Source organism: Protopterus annectens, chromosome 4.part0 (assembly GCF_019279795.1).
Source record: "Protopterus annectens isolate FY-2018-M chromosome 4.part0, PAN1.0, whole genome shotgun sequence".
Classification (NCBI taxonomy): domain Eukaryota; kingdom Metazoa; phylum Chordata; order Ceratodontiformes; family Protopteridae; genus Protopterus; species Protopterus annectens.
In genome coordinates, this window is record NC_056733.1 from 972,224,927 (window position 1) to 972,247,729 (window position 22,803).

Genomic DNA, 22,803 nt, shown 5'->3' on the forward strand with positions numbered 1-22,803 from the left:
CAAATGACTGGTCTTAGCAGATGCCACATGCGGCTTCTAAGTCGATAACATCACCCAAACGTCTGGTCTTACCAGATGTCACATGTGGCTTCTAAGTCAATAACATCACACCAACGAATGGTCTTACCAGATGTCACATGTGGCTTCTACATCAATAACATCACCTAAATGACTGGTCTTACCAGATGTCACATGTGGCTTCTATGTAAATAACATCACCCAAACGTCTGGACTTACCAGATGTCACATGTGGCTTCTAAGTCAATAACATCACCCAAATGTCTGGTCTTATCAGATGTCACATGTGGCTTCTAAGTCAATAACATCACCCAAATGACTGGTCTTACCAGATGTCACATGTGGCATCTAAGTCAATAACATCTCCCAAACGTCTTGTCGTACCAGATGTCACATGTGGCTTCTAAGTCAATAACATTACCCAAACGACTGGTCTTACCAGATGTCACATGTGGCTTCTAAGTCAATAACATCACCCAAATGACTGGTCTTACCAGATGTCACATGCAGCTTCTAATTCAATAACATCACCCAAACGTCTGGTCTTACCAGATGTCACATGTGGCTTCTTTGTCAATAACATCACCCAAACGACTGGTCTTACCAGATGTCACATGCAGCTTCTAAGTCAATAACATCACCCAAACGACTGGTCTTACGAGACATCACATGCGGCTTCTAAGTCAATAACATCACCCAAACGTTTGGTCTTACCAGATGTCACATGCAGATTCTAAGTCAGTAACATCACCCAAATGACTGATCTTACCAGATGTCACATGTGGCTTCTAAGTCAGTAACATCATCTAAATGACTGGTGTTACCAGATGTCACATGTAGCTTTCTAAGTCAATAACATCACCCAAATGTCTGGTCTTATCAGATGTCACACGTGGCTTCTAAGTGAATAACAACGCCCAAACGACTGGTCTTACCAGACGTCACATGTGGCTTCTAAGTCAATAACATCACCCAAATGTCTGGTCTTACCAGATGTGACACTTGGCTTCTAAGTCAGTAACATCACCCAAATGACTGTTCTTACCAGATATCACATGTGGCTTCTAAGTCAATAACATCACCCAAACAACTGGTCTTACAAGATGTCACACGTGGCTTCTAAGTCAATAACATCACCCAAATGACTGGTCTTACCAAATGTCACATGTGGCTTCTAAGTCAGTAACATCACCCAAACGACTGGTCTTACCAGATGTCACATGTGGCTTCTAAGTCAATAACATCACCCAAACGACTGGTCTTACCAGATGTCACATGTGGCTTCTAAGTCAATAACATCACCAAAAGACTGGTCTTACCAGATGTCACATGTGGCTTCTAAGTCAACAACATCACCCAAACGACTGGTCTTACCAGATGTCACATGTGGCTTCTAAGTCAGTAACATCACCCAAATCTCTGGTCTTACCAGAGGTCACATGTGGCCTCTTTGTCAATAACATCACCCAAACGACTGGTCTTACCAGATGTCACATGTGGCTTCTAAGTCAATAAAATTACCCAAACGTCTGGTCTTGCCAGATGTCACCGGTGGCTTCTAAGTGAATAACATCACCCAAACGACTGGTCTTACCAGATGTCACATGTGGCTTCTAAGTGAATAACATCACCCAAACGTTTCGTCTTACCAGATGTCACATGTGGCTTCTAAGTCTATAACATCACCCAAACGCCTGGCCTTACCAGAAGTCACATGTGGCTTCTAAGTCAATAACATCACCCAAACAACTGGTTTTACCAGATGTCAAATGTGGCTTGTAAGTCAATAACATCACCCAAATGACTGGTCTTACCAGATGTCACATGTGACTTCTAAGTCAATAACATCATCTAAACGACTGGTGTTACCAGATGTCACATGTGGCTTCTAAGTCAATAACATCCCCCAAATGACTGTTCTGACCAGATGTCACATGTGGCTTCTAAGTCAATAACATCACCCAAACGACTGGTCTCACCAGATGTGACATGCGTCTTCTAAGTCAATAACATCACCCAAACATCTGGTCTTACCAGATGTCACATGCAGCTTCTAAGTCAATAACATTACCCAAACAACTGGTCTTACCACATGTGACATCTGGTAAGACCAGTTGTTTGGGTAATGTCACATGCAGCTTCTAAGTCAATAACATTACCCAAACAACTGGTCTTATCAGATGTCACATGTGGCTTCTAAGTCAATAACATCACCCAAACGTCTGGTTTTACCAGATGTCACATGCGGATTCTAAGTCAGTAACATCACCCAAATGACTGATCTTACCAGATGTCACATGTGGCTTCTATGTCAATAACATGACCCAAATGTCTGGTCTTACCAGATGTCACATGTGGCTTCTAAGTCAATAACATCACCCAAATGACTGGTCTTACCAGATGTCACATGTGGCTACTAAGTCAATAACATTACCCAAACGACTGGTCTTACCAGATGTCACATGTGGCTTCTAAGCAAACCAGTCAAAGTCACACTAAACCAAGAAGAAGGCGTTGGTGGTGTCAGCTACGAAAGGTGGTTTTTATGGAAATAATCCACTGCCCAAATAAAACGTTATTTGTCCAAAGTAAAGTACTTATAAACACTTTTTTATTTTGCAACCAAGTAAATGTTAAACGCTACCAGCGTTTTTCGTTCTGAAAGTGTCAGAACTTCCTCAGACAACAGCCAGTACCATTACAAATGGTAATTAAATATGTACTCCGTAATTAATACAGGTGTTTTAAATTACACCAAGACACTTTTGCCATTCATTTAAAGGAACATAAACATTATAACCATTCATAAAATAATGAATAAAAATATAATTATATAATGTTATAAAATGACTATAAACATAGAGTTGTCTTGTTTAAAACACTTAGCATTTATACTACCTAAAGAAACTAAAGTTCCTAAATGTCATATATAACCACATTTCATATCACATCTATAAAACGTTTAAAACAAATAACTTTGTTCTTGTATCCTGAAAGACTATATCCTAAAGTGTTCAAAAATGCTTGAATTTTATTAATAATCATCCTTAGTCATGTTTAATTAAAACTTACTAAAAAATAACAATTCAATAGTCTTAAAAACAAAATCCAACATCAAACTACCTCAATAAGTTCTTAAGTTTTAATATGCATCCAATTGAGCAAAAGTCATTTAAACCTGGTTCTCTATTCGCAGCCAAACGTAGTTGCCAAGCTAATTCTTTTTTCTCCAATGCCAATTTTAAGTAGTTGTCATTCACAAAATTATAGTCTACTGAGTGCTTGTTAATTTGATCAATGACCATAAAAGTAAAAGTATGATCTGGGTTACTGGCACAGTGTCTAGCCAAGGCATTTTCGTTTTTACCTTTAGTTATTGCATATAAATATTCGTACATTCTATCACGCAAACGCCTGTCTGTTATACCCACATAAAATGATGGGCATTGTACACACTGTGCCAGATAAACGATAGCCCTAGAATTGCATGTGTATGCTTCCTTAACAGAATAACTTACTGTTCTAATAGTGAATGCATCTGATGTCATTATATATCTACAATATTTACATGCACCACATTTCTTCGTTCCCCTTCTAATCTGCAGTCTTATAGGCTTAGTTTCAAGGAGACTTTTCATATTAATGCACCTTCTATATGTTATTACAGGGTTAAAGTTTAAAATTGTGGAAAGATTTTTATCTATAGATAAATAACACCAGTATTTCCTCACTGTTTTTACTATGTCATCTGCTTCTGGACAGTACGTAAAAGTGAAGGCTACAACAAAATTCTTGTCATTACAAGTTCCATTTACAGTAACCTGGTTTATGTTTCCAGTTGCGTCTGTTACTGTATTGTCAGTACTAACCCTACAGTCAATGGCCAGGTTAAGTTCACTAATACCTTTGTCACCACCCAATATTGGTGTGTATATCCCTTTTTTTCTCTTTTCAGTCACTTCTTGGAAAATGTTATCCAGGAAAGAAGCAGGATACCCCCTCCTCAAGAAAATAAGATATAGCAGGTCACATTCTTCTTCAAAATCCTTTTTTAGTGTTACCATCCTTGCTATTCTCACCAGTTGTCCCTTCACTACAGCTTTCTTCTGGTGAAGGGGATGCATACTGGTGAAGTGAAGGAAGCTGTTAGAGTATGTGGCTTTTCTAAAGATTTTGGCTATGTAATGTCCATTGTGCTTACTTAATTCAACATCTAAAAAATTAATAGAATTTGCCTGGAAATTTTGAGTGAATTTTAGAAAGGTTGTGGTTGAATTAAAGTAGTTCACAAGAAGCTCTGCTTCATCTCTATTACCTTTAAATATAATAAAGATATCATCCAAAAACCTTCTATAGCTGACAATCTGGTTAACCCAGTGACTATTGAAAACATAGCTGTTTTCCCAATGGGCTAAGACCAGGTTCGCAAAACTTGAGCCGACTGGTGAGCCCATCGCAACTCCTATTTTTTAAACAAATAGTTTGTTTTCAAATGTCACAAAATTGTTTTTCAAGATGATGTCAAGAAGTTGCTCAACTACATTACATTCATTATCATTTGCCCCTTTAAGCCTGATGAACTCCACAACCCATTCTACCCCCAAATCATGTGGAATACAAGAATACAAATCAATTACGTCCACCGTTAAAAAAATTGTTGTATCGTCATAAATTATGGACTGCATGCTCTGCAAAAAAGACCATGAGTCCTTCAGTATTTGATTTTCCATGGTGACAAATTTCTTTAAAATTGTATCCACTAGTTTGTCACAGGGGTAAGTAATTGATTGTGTTGCATCAACCAGTGCCCTAAATGGTGGATTCAGTATATCTTTATGTAACTTCGGGATCCCAAAAATTTTTGGGATCCTTGGGGCCAACATAGTTAAGTATGTGTGTTGTTCTAAAGTTAACAAACCATCTGTGAATAAGTCAGTAATGAACATGTTAATCCTGTTGTAAGCCTGATTCAATTCATTTCTGCTCACCGGTGCATAAGGTACTACTTTTCAAGAGTGTCATCATAATATTAGAGTAGTCCTCATTATAAAACACCACTAGTCCCCCTCCTTTATCTGGTTTCATGAACCTAAGAGGTAAATTTCTTAATAAGGTTAATAATGTTTTTTCCTCATCAGAAATATTGGACTTGAGTTTGTTTTCGGTAGAATGTTTCAGGACATCTCTAAATTCGTTTTCACAGAGGTGTTCAAACATACTTATTGTGCTATTCTGAGGGGGGTTAAAAGTGCTAGCTATTCTCAATTCATTATCATAGTGTGATGAATTTCCAAGCAATAAATTCAGATTCAATTTACGAATAAACAATTTAAAGTCTATCAACAATTCAGCAATATCACATTTTTTGGATGGCACAAAAGTAAAACCCTTAGCAAATAATTCCACTAACACATGGTCAATACAACACTCAGTAAAGTTATAAATGAAAAAGTCCCCTTCATTATTAAGGAGTGTTTCATACAGTTTTAACCCGGATACTTGCTGTTGCTGCGGGTGTTGTATTTCCGTTTGAATCCCTGGTCTGGATTCATGTTCCAATTGCCCCCCCCCCTGTAGTTTTTTTGAGAGCCTTGGTTTTGCCTTTGATTATTATCTGTACGGTAAAACTGCTTAGAATTTACACCATTTGTTTCCCCTTCAAATGTGTCATCATCATTGACAAAAAACCCAGCTTCAGATTCAACACCTATATTCAAGTCAACAGATGTATTTCTAGTAGTTAATCTTCCTCTTTGGTCCTTGTGTGTAGTTTGGTCTATGAGGTTGTTATAATTACGTAAAGCGTTTTGAGACACAGATGGTTTAGGGAAAGCTGTCCCTAATGTCACATGTGGCTTCTAAGTCAATAACATCACCCAAACGACTGGTCTGACCAGATGTCACATGTGACTTTTTAGTCAATAACATCACCCAAACGACTGGTCTTACCTGATGTCACATGCGGCTTCTAAGTCAATAACATCACCCAAACATCTGGTCTTACCAGATGTCACATGCGGCTTCTAAGTCAATAACATCACCCAAATGACTGGTCTTACCAGATGTGACATGTGGCTTTTAAGTCAATAACATCACCCAAATGTCTGGTCTTACCAGATGTCACATGCGGCTTCTAAGTCAGTAACATCACCCAAACGACTGGTCTTACCAGATGTCACATGTGGCTTCTAAGTCAGTAACATTACCCAAACGACTGGTCTTACCAGATGTCACATGTGGCTTCTACGTAAATAACATCTCCCAAATGACTGGTCTTACTAGACGTCACATGTGGCTTCTAAGTCAATAACATCACCCAAATGACTGGTCTTACCAGATGTCACATGTGGCTTCTAAGTCAATAACATCACCCAAACGACTGGTCTTACAAGATGTCACATGTGGCGTCTAAGTCAATAACATCACCCAAATGACTGGTCTTACCAGATGTCACATGTGGCTTTTAAGTGAATAACATCATCCAAATGACTGGTCTTACTAGATGTCACATTTGGCTTCTAAGTGAATAACATCACCCAAACGTCTGGTCTTACCAGATGTCACATGTGGCTTCTAAGTGAATAACATCACCCAAATGTCTGGTCTTACCAGATGTCACATGTGGCTTCTAAGTCAATAACATCACCCAAACATCTGGTCTTACCAGATGTCACATGTGGCTTCTAAGTCAATAACATCACCCAAACGACTGGTCTTACCAGATGTCACATGTGGCATCTAAGTCAATAACATCACCCAAATGACTGGTCTTACCAGATGTCACATGTGGCTTTTAAGTGAATAACATCACCCAAACGTCTGGTCTTACCAGATGTCACATGTGGCTTCTAAGTCAATAACATCACCCAAACGTCGTACTTCTCAACTCAGGCCAAGAACAAAACAGAAGCATTCATACATAAAAAAATACTTAGTTTTCACTGAAGGGAACTTTTCATTTGCCAAGACTTCAGATTTAGCCCTTTTGCCCCAGGAAGGTCAGCAGAATCAGAAGAAGACAGCTGTGATGATGCTTTTAATACTAGTATCATCCAGCAAAAGTCATAAGAATGTAGCACATGACCTGAAAGTATGTAATTGTATGTAATTTAAAATATATAAAACTTTAACATTGAAATATTGATAATATCTTGAATATAATAACTTGCTCCAGGTTTTAATTTAAAACTCACTCATACCTACAACCAAGCAGATTTTAACCATAGATAACTATTAAAGGAATGTTATCATTAATACTGGGGGGAGGGGGTTATCAGCGCCAGCTCTTAACTGCCACCTAAGATCACAAGTTTATAGCAAAACTTCCCATATTACAGTTCTGGATTTTTTTTTCAAGATTTTCAAGTACTGTAAATAAAAACTTTTAAAATCAAGGCAGATCGTAGCATGTTTGCTCAAACCACTATTAAACCCAATTTCTTGAATGTCATACATATGTTTGTAAATATCCTTACAAAGTGTGCGCTCAGTTTTCCCTATCTAATGTCTCAGGCATGGATTATGCCTAGTCTAGCTGAATATACCACACCCCAGATACCACAATCAAAATGTCAAATAACATTCAACCTCATTGCAGCTTCCTTCATAAATATATTTGCACTAACCACATTGTTTTGTTCTGTTGTTGTTACTGCCAATATAATTCAAGGGTACAGCTCTTTCAAATATGTTTTTTTATATTTCTTGCCCTTTTATAAGCAAGACTTGGAGTATGGTAGTGCATTCTATAGTGTTTTTCATTCTTTATAAAGGTTAATAATTTGGAAAGAGTCTATACATTTTGGTAAATGGCATAAAATATACCTAAATCCATCATTAATTCACAAGGACGGATCAAAAATGTGAAAACAAAATTGGTATAAATGGAGGAATACAGTGAAATTTGTTCACGTAAATTTGGTACAAGATTGCAAAAATGTTATATAAAATCCAGGAAAAATTGACACATGAAATAGAAGATTTAGCAATACCTAAAGAATAAGGGGTGCAAAGGTAATCATATTAAAATAAATAAACATAGGATGTACTATATGTTCTTATAAGGGAACTCCCTGTAAACAAACCACTAAGTGCAAACTCCCTAAAAAATGTACATTCTCAATTTGTAGACAAAATAACATAAGACAATTTTTGCATGTGAGGCAAGCCTCCTGCAATCCCCCTTGCAGAACAGTACAGTTGTACAATGTTAGGGAAATAAGAAATCACCCAGTAAGGGAGTGACACACTGCTTCTTCAATGACACACCACTTCCACAATGACACACCGCTTTCACAGTGACACACTGCTTCCACAATGACAATCTAACTAAGTACAGAAACCATTTTGAGGGCTATATTTTGAGGATTTCAGTTCTAGCACTATTCTCTCAGTCAGAGTTCAACCATGTCGATACTTCATTTGCACGAGTTATGATTTATACATCATATGTACAATATGTTCGTATGATGTACAATGGTTAGATAATACGCATTTAAGTCTTTTGAATAAATAAATGATAACTGTGATATAATAAGGCACCAAAAACCCTGAGAGATAGTGTGAGGTACAGGAAGATGCAGCAAAGGGTGAAAATAAGAAACTGTTATCGCTCTCTGTAAGTCGGCAATGAAAGCCCATGCACAGGACTCTGCAGAGCTGGAAGTTTCCTGTTTGCAAGGTATAGACAGCATTTTATTTTATTAGAATGTAAATATTGGCTGTTAAAACATGCTCCTTATAAAGCAAAAGTATTAAAGTAAGAAAAAGAGAAAGAGCGTGAGGCAGATACAGCTTCAGCGTATCGCAACTGTTACACTATTCCAAATATGTTGTCTGTGCGCCAAAAGCAGAAAAGGTAAATGGTTAAAAAGTTACCATAAAGTTACCAAGCAGACCAATAATTTCCAGCGTGAAGCAGGTACAGCTTCAGCGTATCGCAACTGTTACGCTGTTCCAAATATATTATATGTACGCCAAAAGCAAAAAGTTAAATATTTAAAAAGTTACCAAAAAGTCACCAAACAGACCAATGGTTCTGAAGTGTTCCCAGCTCCTTTCAGCGAATTTTTAGAACGGTGCCAGCTGGGCTAAGATGTTTAAGCATTACCAGCTTAAATGCTCCGTACTATTGACCAAAGCTTGCAAACCTGTATTCAAACAATACAATATCAGTAGCATTCCACTTCTCAGCCAATAAATCCCTTATTTAGAAGAAGCAACTTTCGTTTCACCTCATTACACCAACAGAAGACGGATCGACCAAGATAATAATCCAAAGCTTTATATTTATTCAGTATACAACAGATTGGCTAGCGCTTTCACCCGTAGGCTTCATCAGGCCACTTATAACTGATATGCAATTCAAACATATTTATAATACTAAATAAACTACTAAAAAAACCCAAATAACTGAAAAACGACCAAAGAAAAATCAGTGAGTAACAGCTCTACTTTCGTAAAATTTAATAAACACAATCCAACTTCTCTAGCGCCTCGGCCACAGCCTTTACAGAGTAAAAAGTGTTAACTAATAAAAAAACAGTATATATAGAAAACATATTAATTAATACAATTAAACAATTAATCAATTGTTACAGATCAATTTAAAACATTTAAAGCTACAGTAATCAAATAAAACTTTGCCAATTAATTCCTTGTTCAATCCATGTGGAAACAAAGTATTGTATTTCATAATCAAAACTGATTCCCTTTGTCTCAATACATTTTTTTGAAATCCTACATTATTAAATTGCAATGGTACATGTTCTAATATAGAAACTTTCATACATTCCATATTGCCATGATGTTCATTATTAAAATGTTCTGCAATAGGACTATTCATTTTCTTATTCCTAACATCCCTGACATGTTCTTTTATTCTGTCAGATAAAGCTCTCTTGGTTTCACCAATATAGTATTTTTTACATGAGCAAAAAATAATATAAATTATTCCTGTACTAGAGCATGAATATTTAGCTCTAGTAGTGAATTTTTTACCATTAATTTTTGTTACTTCAGTAGTTATGTATTTGCAGATTGAACAATTGCCACAAGGGAAAGTTCCTATCATATTAATATTAGTCAACATATTCCTTCTTGGTTCCTTATATACACTGTGTACCAAAAAGTCTTGAATGTTTTTACCTCTCTTATAAGATATAACCAGGTCCACATCCTTCAGTGAACCAATTTCTTTTTTATGAAGTCCCAATACTTTTTTATTATACCATTGATGGTATGGGAAAAATTAGTGTATTTGGTTACAAAAAATAATTTTTCCTTATCCAATTGATTTTTATTATAATTAATGTTCCTATGTCTATCTACAGAATTATTTATTATACTTTTTTGTCAAATATTTCATCAAAACTATTCATAACATCTGACTTATTATATCCCCTACCAATAAACATAGCAGCTGCTTTAGGAGCTTATTCAAAAGCTAATTTACTATCCGTACTTAATCTTTTGATTCTAATAAATTCACCATATGGAATAGCTGTTAAGGTATGAGCAGGGTGACAACTACTGCCACACATTTTCCAATTAATCTGATCAAATTTTCTATGTATATTGGTTTGTATTTTTTTACAATTAACCCCTGTAAGGGCAATGTCCAAAAAGTGAACTTGTAATCCTGTTTGCACATCATCAAATTTAATACCTAAATTATTATTATTTAATTCATGAATAAATTGAGTAGACAAATCATAACCACCATAACAAATAAAAATTAAGTCATCAATAAATCTATATTTTATTACATGTTTTCTAAAAAATTGATGTCTATACACATATTTATTTTCAAAAAAGCCCATGAATAAATTTGCATAAGCAGGGGCAAAAGCAGCCCCCATTGCTGTTCCCATCATTTGCTTATATAAGACACCATTAAATTCAAAGATATTATGAGTTAAACAAAATTCAACAAGTTCTAATATATAATGTGTTTTTGGACTATCACCCATAAAAAACAATATTGCTTCCAAGCCAAAATTATGAGAAATATTTGTATAAAGACTCACCACATCTATAGTAATAAAATACATGCCTTCTACCCAACAAATATCTTTAATCTTATGAAGAAAATCAAACGAATCTTTGATATATGAGGGTAGTGTAATAACTTCTTTTAGCAAATACTCATGTAACAGACTACACAAATTATAAGTGAAAAACAAAACAAATACAACACCAAACATACTTGTCATAGGTGACTCCATAGTCAGACACACTGACGTCCCACTCACCAGGCTGAACAAGGAGAGGGTCACAGTAAGCTGCCTATCGGGTGCTAGAATCCGCCACATAACACAAGCACTCGGGTCACTCCATGGCAGGTACAAATATGACACAGTCATTGTCCATGCTGGTGTGAACGACCTGAGATGTACCTCCCTGGACTACATGAAAAGAGACATAGAGGAGCTCTCTGATTATGTAGCCCAGGCAGGTATGACCCTGACCCTGAGCAGTATCCTTCCTTCACCAAGAATGATACCACAATATAGAGACAAGATGATCAGCTTTAACAATTGGCTTAATGTCTGGTGTCATTCAAAGGGGATCCAGTGTCTGTCTGCCTGGGATGACATGCTTGACAAGCCACGCTGCTTCACAAGGGACGGCTTGCACCTGTCACCCTGGGATTCGGATATTGGCTAAGGCTCTTGCCACCCCATAGTGCCTTTTTAGGCAAGGCTCAAATTCTAAACCTACCACCATAGAAAACAAAAATGGGAAGAAACTGAGGGTAATGCTGCTCAATGCCAGAAGTCTAAATCTCAAAATGCACGCACTCGAGGCCCTTCTCAGTATGGAGAACATCGATGTCTGTGCTGTAACTGAAACCTGGTTCAAGGCTCCTGAGAGCACCCCGGCATTATTAGGTTTTACCTCATATCATGTGTTTCGGCCCCAAAACCCGGACCACACCACAAAAGGAGGGGGTGTATCCATATTCATAAAGGATACCCACACCTCCAGGTTGGTGGCAACGCACGAAGCTTCGGAAACCATCCAGGTGCAACTAACCATAGGCAAAACGGCTCTACAAATTGTAGCATGCAACAGGCCACCCTCTCAAACTCAGGAACCCCACACAGCCTTCCTGAAGACACTGGAGGGTATAAATGTATCTCCAAACACCATCATATTGGGTGACTTCAACTACCCGAATATAGACTGGGAACATTACTCAAGCCCTAACTTTCTAGCCCAACGGTTCCTGGAGTTCATAAATTCAAATGCCATGGAACAGCTAGTCACTGTTCCCACGAGAGGAGAAAATATACTAGATCTCATTATCACAAACATGGGGACAAAATGCTCCACACCGGAAGTATATCCCTCATTGGTGAGATCTGATCATAAACTAATCTCACTGGAAATCCACATCCCCCCACCCCAAACAAAAAGACCACAGTGAAGAACTTCTCAAAAGCAAACTTCACACTACTCAAGACTGGTGTGGTATCCTTCAAGGCCCCTGAGCCAGTGGAAACCACAACCCAAGCTGCGGAAGCCCTTACAAATGCCTTCTATGAACACCTCCAGGACTGCATGGATCAGGCAATCCCAAATAAAACCAAGACTCTTTCCACAAAGGGCAAACGTCCAGTCTGGTGGACCCCAGCCATTAACAAACTTTACAATAAGAGGAGAAAGCTATTACATGATAGAACAAAATCCATAAAAGGGAAGTCACCCCTGATCATTATTAGTAAAAAATACGAGCACACATAAAATCAACTAAGGCCAGTTTTGAGAGAAAAATAGCCATGGAATCAAAGGACAATCATAAGGCCTTTTCCAGCTATGTTAAGAAACTGGGTGGAAACTCCCAGATATGCTCAGAATTAGGCCAAAATTATACACAAATCACCGCACCCACAGACATTGCCAACATACTGGCAGACAGGTTCAGTGCAAAATTCACCCCCCTCTCCCCTAAAGGAGAGATAACTATCCCAGCAGAGTGTAGCCTCCCAGACATCTCAAATGCGCAGGTGAAAGCTGCTCTCTCTAAAGCTAAAAACACAGCATCAATGGGACCGGATGGTGTCCCCGGCTGTGTGCTACACGAGCTAAATGAGGAATTAAACCCGCACATAAGGCAGCTGTTTAATCTCAGCCTTACCACAGGATACGTGCCCAAGGAGTGGCGTATGGCAACTGTGGTCCCACTCCACAAAGGTGGTGCCTCTACAGACCCTGGTAATTACCGCCCCATAAGCTTAACAAGTCTAGTCTGCAAAGCTATGGAGAGGATCATAATGGAGCTCATAAACAAAGATATAGGGGACTTGCAGACATTGGACCCGACCCAGTTTGGCTTCGTCAAGGGCAGATCATGCCTTTTGAACTTGGTCGACTTCTTCGAAACAGTCACCAAGGCCATTGAGGAGAGAAAGGCAGTCCATACAGCCTACCTTGACCTTGCAAAGGCTTTCAACACAATACCCCACTCGGGTATTGTAGAAAAACTTACCAGCTTAAATGTAAACCCATATGTCACAAGATGGGTTGCAAACTGGCTTAAGGACAGAACCCACAGGGTTAGGCTATGTCAGACTCCAAGCCAGTCACAAGTGGTGTCCCACAGGGCTCGGTCCTTGGCCCCCTATTGTTTGGCATCTACTTCTCAGAAGTACAGGCCAACATGGGAGGACTTTGGCTGACAAAGTTTGCAGACGACTGCAAACTGGGCGCCATAGTGGAAAGTGCATTGGACACGGATATCCTTCAGAAGGGACTCACGGAAACAGATAGCTGGTGCCAGAGCCATGGCCTGAAGTTAAACACCAAAAAATGTATAGTCATACCCTTCGGGAAAAACAAGGTAACCCCAAGCTACCATATAGGCGGCAATCCACTAAGCACAGAAGAGGTTATCAGGGACCTGGGGACCCAGGTTGACAGTGGCCTTTCTTTTGACACTCACGTTGCTAAAGTGGTTAGAAAGACCTTCTACATTGCCCACCTGATCATGAAGGGATTCACATCCAGATCTAGTGACATCATTGTTCCCCTGTACTCTTCGCTTATCAGACCAATGATCGAGTACAATGCCCCATTCGGGATGTATCTCACCCGACATCTGCAGCAATTGGAGAGACCCCAAAAGTTCCTCACCAAAAGGATAAAGGGACTCCAAAATCTGTCATATGCTGCCAGATTGAAGAAACTCCAGCTCTATTCAGTCACATACCGTCTGCTCAGAGGTGACATGTGCCTGACATCAAAAAATCCAAATCCACCAAAACCACTAGAGCAAGTGACTTAAACCTTAGCACGGATATAAATAGGACGCGCTGGAGGGATAGATTTATCACTCAGAGACTCCCTATGCTGTGGAATAAAATCCCGGTCCATGTGAGGCAGAGCACCTCGTTGGCTCTGTTCAAGAGAAATCTTGACCTGTGGATGGGAGATCGTAGGTTTACCCCGGGAATCATCTCTGTATCACTGCTGGACAGAGGCACAACAAACTAATGGGCACAGTATTTTTTCATATAAGGGGTGGTGTAAGCCACAAAACTTTGGGCTAGGCTTATAAATGCCTTAGGGCAGATAGCCTAGTATAAACCTATGAACCTATGAACCTATATGCAGATACAATAGGACGACCAGGTGGTCGTTCTAAACTCTTGTGTATCTTAGGTAGACAAAAACAGATTGGCTAGCGCTTTCACCCGTAGGCTTCATCAGGCCACTTATAACTGATATGCAATTCAAACATATTTATAATACTATTTAAATTAACGTCACTTCCTTTAGTTAATACATCACTTCTTCCACATTTTCCAATTTGCGCACAACTATGCATATTACATTCAAAGAACCATCAATATGCAAAAACTGCAATAAAAACATGGTCATTCTTAATAAAAATACTAGCATAATAAAAATTAACTAGGTTACCTTTGTAATTAAAATAAATCAACAATTTTACTAGTGTAGTTTTATGACTTTGCACGCGCTTTGATATGTGCTTAGTCAATATATGAAAATGGTATTAATATTTACAAAATCAAATGAACATTATAAACTACTAAGCGCTACATCTAACCTATAACTATAATTAATATCACATATTTAATATATTTAATCTAATATAAATATTAATGACAATGTGTACTATAACTGTACAATTTGTCATGCAAAGGCAAACTTATAATAAAAACACATAAATAAAGTTGGGCAAATTAATTTAGACAATGCTAGCACCAATGCAGTTTTAAAACTGATAAACATATATATGCATATATAAAAATGAAATTATACATGAAAGACATCAACCAAATATTCAAATAGAACATTTGTAATGATATCACTAAATTATATCTAAAAACATATAATCAACTATCTACTATTCCTAACTAAATTATTTAATGCATATATATATGTATGGCAATGAGTAGATCGTACTTACATATGTAATACATATCAAAAAATGCGTATACAGTGTAAATACGCTAATTTCATATGGTAGACATTGACATCTCAGAAGTTGTAGGAAAGGAGCCCAAATTTCTATATAAAAATAAGTTGAATTTATATAGGATGCTATGTGGCCCAAATAGAGTGGACTATGAGGACACTGGCCAGAAGAAGACAGTTAATACTAAACCATGCAGGAGATGTAAATTTTATAACACCATAGATGAATCAGTAACATTCTTACACCCAGTAACCCAAGAACTGTTTAAATTCCACTGTGAGGCAAACTGTGAGACCACACACATGGTATATCTAGCCACGTGTCAGCTATGCCCAGCTTTCTATGTGGGAAAGACAGACAGACGGCTCAGAGATAGAGTAAGGGAGCATCTCTATAACATTAGGATAAAATCAGAGAGGAATGCACTGTCTAAACATGTAGCACTGACCTCCACTGAACACAAATTTAAATTTAAAGTGGTGTATGTTAATAAACCCACTATACGTAGAGGCACTGTACGCAACACCACTGAATGTAACGAAAGTAAGTGGATAATTAAACTTAGGGCGGATCGTGAACCAGGACTTAATGATAGGGTCCCCATTAAACCTATGTTGAAAAATAGAAAAATAAAAGCTAAATGAATTAATGAGTTTTTGCACCTAAGCAACTAATATGAAATTAGTGTATTTACACTGTATACGCATTTTTTGATATGTATTACATATGTAAGTACGATCTACTCATTGCCATATATATATATATATATATATATATATATATATATATATATATATATATATATATGCATTAAATAATTTAGTTAGGAATAGTAGATAGTTGATTATATGTTTTTAGATATAATTTAGTGATATCATTACAAATGTTCTATTTGAATATTTGGTTGATGTCTTTCATGTATAATTTCATTTTTATATATGCATATATATGTTTATCAGTTTTAAAAATGCATTGGTGCTAGCATTGTCTAAATTAATTTGCCCAACTTTATTTATGTGTTTTTATTATGTTTGCCTTTGCATGGCAAATTGTACAGTTATAGTACACATTGTCATTAATATTTATATTAGATTAAATATATTAAATATGTGATATTAATTATAGTTATAGGTTAGATGTAGCGCTTAGTAGTTTATAATGTTCATTTGATTTTGTAAATATTAATACCATTTTCATATATTGACTAAGCACATATCAAAGCGCGTGCAAAGTCATAAAACTACACTAGTAAAATAGTTGATTTATTTTAATTACAAAGGTAACCTAGTTAATTTTTATTATGTTAGTATTTTTATTAAGAATGACCATATTTTTATTGCAGTTTTTGCATATTGATGGTTCTTTGAATGTAATATGCATAGTTGTGCGCAAATTGGAAAATGTGGAAGAAGTGATGTAGTAACTAAAGGAAGTGACGTTAATTTAAATACTATTATAAATATGTTTGAATTGCATATCAGTTATAAGTGGCCTGATGAAGCCTATGGGTGAAAGCGCTAGCCAATCTGTTGTATACTGAATAAATATAAAGCTTTGGATTATTATCTTGGTCGATCCGTCTTCTGTTGGTGTAATGAGGTGAAACGAAAGTTGCTTCTTCTAAATAAGGGATTTATTGGCCGAGAAGTGGAACGCTACTGATATTGTATTGTTTGAATACTGGTTTGCAAGCTTTGGTCAATAGTACAGAGCATTTAAGCTGGTAATGCTTAAACATCTTAGCCCAGCTGGCAACGTTCTAAAAATTCTCTGAAAGGAACTGGGAACGCTTCAGAACCATTGGTCTGTTTGGTGACTTTTTGGTAACTTTTTAAATATTTAACTTTTTACTTTTGGCGTACATATAATATATTTGGAACAGTGTAACAGTTGCGATACGCTGAAGCTGTACCTGATTCACACTGGAAATTATTGGTCTGCTTGGTAACTTTATGGTAACTTTTCAACCATTTACCTTTTTTGCTTTTGGTGCACAGACAACATATTTGGAATAGTGTAACAGTTGCGATACGCTGAAGCTGTATCTGCCTCACGCTCTTTCTCTTTTTCTTATTTTATTTTATTATTTTACTCATTTCACTTATTTCAGTTTGTTTGAGAAAACCTCTTTCCTGTTGCTCAGTTGATCGCTGCTCAGAATGTCAGTGGTGGAAGATTGTAGGATTTTTATAATGTTGGTTAAACAAAAAAGACCACAGCAGGGACTCAACTTCACTAGTCAAATTAGTCAAAATATGTCATCCAGGTAAAAAATAGTCAAAATTAGTTAAATATGTAATCCAGGTAAAAATGAAATATTTCCTAACATATTTATGCAGAAAGATACCAGTAGATGGTCTCAACAAAGTCAATCAAGTATCATAAGCATTAAAGTTCAAAAAGAAGATAAATTACAAAAATGCAGGATGGCCAGCACTACACAGGTGAAATGTACTTCATGAGCAAGCCACTGACAATTTGGTTTCTATCAACATAGCTAACGTGACTTGAATTTCCACACAACTTGCCAAAAGTCCTCATTAAAATTATTATAGTATGGAAAACAGTAAACAGGAAAATCATTAGATTTCAGCCTCTGCTTATAGGACAGACTTCCCACAAAGCAGTTGTACTGTACAGGAATGCCAAATTAACAAACAGTTTGCAGACTCCACAGACAGACACACAGACATGGTAGCAAGTAACAGTTCCACATTGAACAGAGCAGTCAAGGTAAGCTAATAAAAATGACAACAAATTTGGAACCCTCTGTGGAATTAATCGGATCCATGTTAGTTGATTTATTAGAAACATTAGACCTGCACAATCACACTGTTAGCATAATCTGCTGTGTGTCCATTAGGTAGGTTATGGCCAGACATGGTGGGCTGCACCATTCTTTCCTCTGCTCATTGTCTGTTTTCTATAAAGGACAGCACACCTGATGATTACCTGAAAGAGCATTGCTTCTTCTGATAACAGACATCAAGAAATATCCCATATTATGATGAGAAAAAGTATACAGGTACTGCAGAAATCATGTCTTCTGAGAAATGTCACTAGTGTTAGAGAATAGATCAATTTAATGCATCAGTGCAGAATCCGAACTCCATTTATACAGTCCTTAAATATTAGAATTACTTGCCCAATTTACTGTCACCATTCCTGGAGTGTGAAACTCTTAATTTCTGTTTTTTAAATGCTTTTATATTACTTTAGTTTTATAGGTCTGATATTGCGTAGAAGAATTAAAAGGAGGTAGTGCCCTAAATTGTTTTTAGATATTCCGGATAAATGTTGCATATTTCTTTAATCCAGCTGATATTCTGTGTTGGACAAATATGCAAGTGTCCGGAAGATTTGTTTGAATGTGTGACTTAAACACATTCACTGTTGTTTGTTATGCTGGTTGCATCTGTTTATGCATAATAGACTAACTGTATTTATTCTTAAAAAATGCTGTTATTTTAAACATAAATCAAAATTACACAATGAATCATTGTAAGGAATTGAATTTCTCAAACAGCAGGGATCCCACACTGTGATCTGAAAAAATAAAATACTTCTGCTCTGTGTTTCTTGAAGGGTTAGCTTCTTTAAGGAAAGCACACCCTTGTTTCATGTGTGTTAACTGTATAATTAAACAATGGAATCCTTTGTAACGAGTCCCAAATATCAAGCAGTGTATTCATGCAATAACTTCCAAGTGTTTTATTCAAAAAACACTTTCTCAGTGATAGTGAAACTGTTGTTATAAATATTAAAATCCCCTAGCACAATGGTAGCCCTGAATCTTAAAAGACATGGTTTAACAGCATGTGGAAATCAAACTCCTGCAGCTTCATTCTGCAGGGCATAAATGCCAACACTATCATACAATATGCTGTCTGGTATTACATTTACAGAAACCTTCCTTTAAAACAGTATTACAATTCTATATTAGTCAGGCAGGCCACTCAGAAAAACCCTTAGTCTGATGTAAGGTGGATCAATCCAGCTCCATCAAATTAAACTTGTAGGCATTCTGCAAATTATTAACTATCTGATTAAGGTTCCTTAATGCACAGCATTTTGTCTTGAATATTGAACTATTGTTATTTATACAGTAACAGAAAAGGTAACTGCAGAATGTGTGTGTGTTGTACCTTTAAGAAGCATTTCCAGGGACAGCACATGCATATAAATAGCAAGCAAGTGCTAGCTTCAGTGCCATTTTGAGAGTGCAGCCAGAGCGTGAACATGTATGAGTGTGATAGCTAGTCTGTTTAAAGTTTATCTTATAACCCGGACTGAAGCAACTGAGAAAACAAAACTGACAAGCCGCAAATGGAAGAAGCAAGCTGAGGTTGCAGGATTATGTAGAATCCAAAATAGCATAAATGGTGTAAAAGTCCAAATACGTTTATTTTCACACAATCACGTTAAACACTACAAGCGTTTTTCGTCCCAGCAATACCGGAACTTCATCAGACAACAACTTCCTTTTCCACTATTACTTTTATACAATTTAACAGTTGTTTGTAATTAATCAGTGGAGCGCCCGTGCCACATTAAGTTCTAGTACGGGCAATGAGTTAAACATAAGAATAATAAACCTTTAACATTAAAAACAAGTATGAAATAATAATAAAAACATTATATACTAACAAAAAAATGAAACCTATGTATCTTCATTATGCAGTGCTACCTTTCTAAAACACAAAGTCATATGTAATTAGTTGTAATAGTCTAAAATGCTTTTTACACCTCTAATTAGCTGCAGAGCTCATTTTGTACAATAATTATGTTTTTATATTACTGCATTTAACGTTTGTCTAAGAACATAGGTTTTAACCTAAACTAAACAATGTGTTAAAGATAATGTTGAAAATAATATTTAAAAATATACATTTTCCGAATTGTTAATATATGTGTTGTACCATCCTAGTTTAAAGATGGATGAATGTAGTTCAATTACCCAGTTGTTTTCTAATCAGATAGTAGTTATGTTGTTTAATGTATTTGGTATAGTCAATCCATCTAATTCCATCAAAATTGACTATACCATAATGTTATGTTTATAAATTTATGAATATATGAATTTAAAAATGTTTATGTTATATTAAATAAATCAAAAAAATATCTATAAATAAACCAGTATAAAAATATGTATATGTATAAATAATTTAGTCCAATAACTGAAATTTATTTATTAAAAACATTTTATTTTGTTCTATTTTGTAAAATTCAAAATAACTTATTTTATAGCTATTTTGTAAGTAGTTGTTGCTAGTTATGTAAATACTCTATAAAATCAATATTTTCTAAATATGTACACGCTCAGTGTTAAAGACCTTACCTAAGTAAACTTTTAATTTTGAGAATACATGCTATAGAGAGAAATTAGTTTAGGCCTGGATAACTACAGGCCATTAATCTTATTTGCCATTTAAGTTCACTTCTCTCCAGCTCGAGCTTTAATAAATTATCATTGACCAACCCATATTCTTTATAGTTTTGCACAATTTGGTTTATCACCATAAATTTAAATGTGTGCTCTGGATTCTTTGTGCAGTGCCTAGCTAGGGCGTTATCATCCTTATTTTTCGCTATAGCGTAACAATGCTCGTATATCCTATCACAAAGTCGTCTATCTGTTTTGCCCACATAGAATGAAGGGCACTTTGTGCACTGAGCTAGATAGACTACTGCCCTAGAATTACAATTACAGGATGCATTGACATGAAAAATTTCATCTCTAATGTTAAAATTTTCTGATGTATCTATGTATAAACAATATTTACAACTTCCACATTTCGTGGTGCCTCTTTTAATTTTCTTTATTTTCGAGTTTGTTTCTAATAGTTTTTTTAAATTGTTGCCCCTCCTGTTTGTAATCATTGGGCCAGTGTTTAAAATGTGTGATAGGTCTTTATCTGAGGATAAAAAGCGCCAATATTTTTTCACTATTTGACCTATATTTAATGCCTCAATGCAGTAGGTAAATGTGAATGCAATAGTGAAATTTTGTTTATTTTCTACTGGTTCGTCAGGTTCATGTTCAACACTGTCTGTGACTATAACATCTACTTGTTCTAAATTATTGTCATATCTTGACAAGGTGTATGGATTACTTTGAGAATTTAATATCGGTGTATATGTTCCCTTATTTCTTTTCTCAATTACTTCCTGGAAAATTGCTTGTAAAAATGAATCCGGGTACCCCCTGTTTATGAACATATCGTACAAACGGGTACATTCTTCATCAAAATCCTGATCAAGTGTTACCATTCTTGCAGCCCTGACTAGTTGTCCTTTGACAACTGATTTCTTTTGATGGTAGGGATGCATGCTTGTAAAATGCAAGTAACTGTTACAATGTGTTTCCTTCCTATAGATTTTGGCCGTATATTTGTCTGAATTTTTGGTCAAGTATACATCTAGGAAGTTGATTGAAATTTGTTGAAAGTTTTTTGTGAACCTTAGGAATTGGGTAGTTGAACTGAGGTAGTCGACTAGTTGGTCTGCAACTAATTCATCCCCATTGATGATAATAAATATATCATCCAAGAACCTTTTGTAGCAAAATATTTTGTTCATCCATTCACTACTAAGAAGATGTTCATTTTCCCAGTGGGCTAGGACCAAGTTAGCGAAGCTGGAGCCCACTGGGGAGCCCATGGCTACCCCTATCTTTTGTTTAAATAACAATCCTTCAAAGCAAATAAAATTATTTGCCAGAATTATATCTAGGAGTTGTTCCACTAGTAAACATTCATTATCATGGGCTCCTTTGGTTCTAATAAAGTCGACTACCCATTCAGTGCCTATTGTATGTGGAATACAGGAATACAGGTCACAGATGTCAATAGTTAAAAAATTCCCAGATTTATTAAATGGTATGTTCTGTATACATTCTAGAAAGGACCAGGAATCTTTAAGAATCTGTGTTTCTAGCCCCACATACTTTTTCAGGATACAGTCCACAAGTTTTGCAGATGGATAAGTGATGGACTGCCTTGCGTCTACCAAAGCTCTAAAAGGTGGATTTGTCACACTTTTGTGTAACTTCGGTATACCAAAGATTTTTGGAATTCTAGGTGCCATCATTGTAATGTAACTATATTGATTAATATCTATGATACCATCTGTGTATAGGTCACTAAAAAACATCTTGATTTTGTTGTATGCCTGATTTAATTCATTTCTACTCATTACTTCATAGGTATCACTTTCTAATATTGAACTCATAATATTAGAATAATCACTATTGTAAAGAACCGCTATTCCTCCACCTTTGTCAGGTTTCATTAATCTTAAGGGTAACTCTCTGATAAGATTTAGTGAGTAGGTTTCTTCTT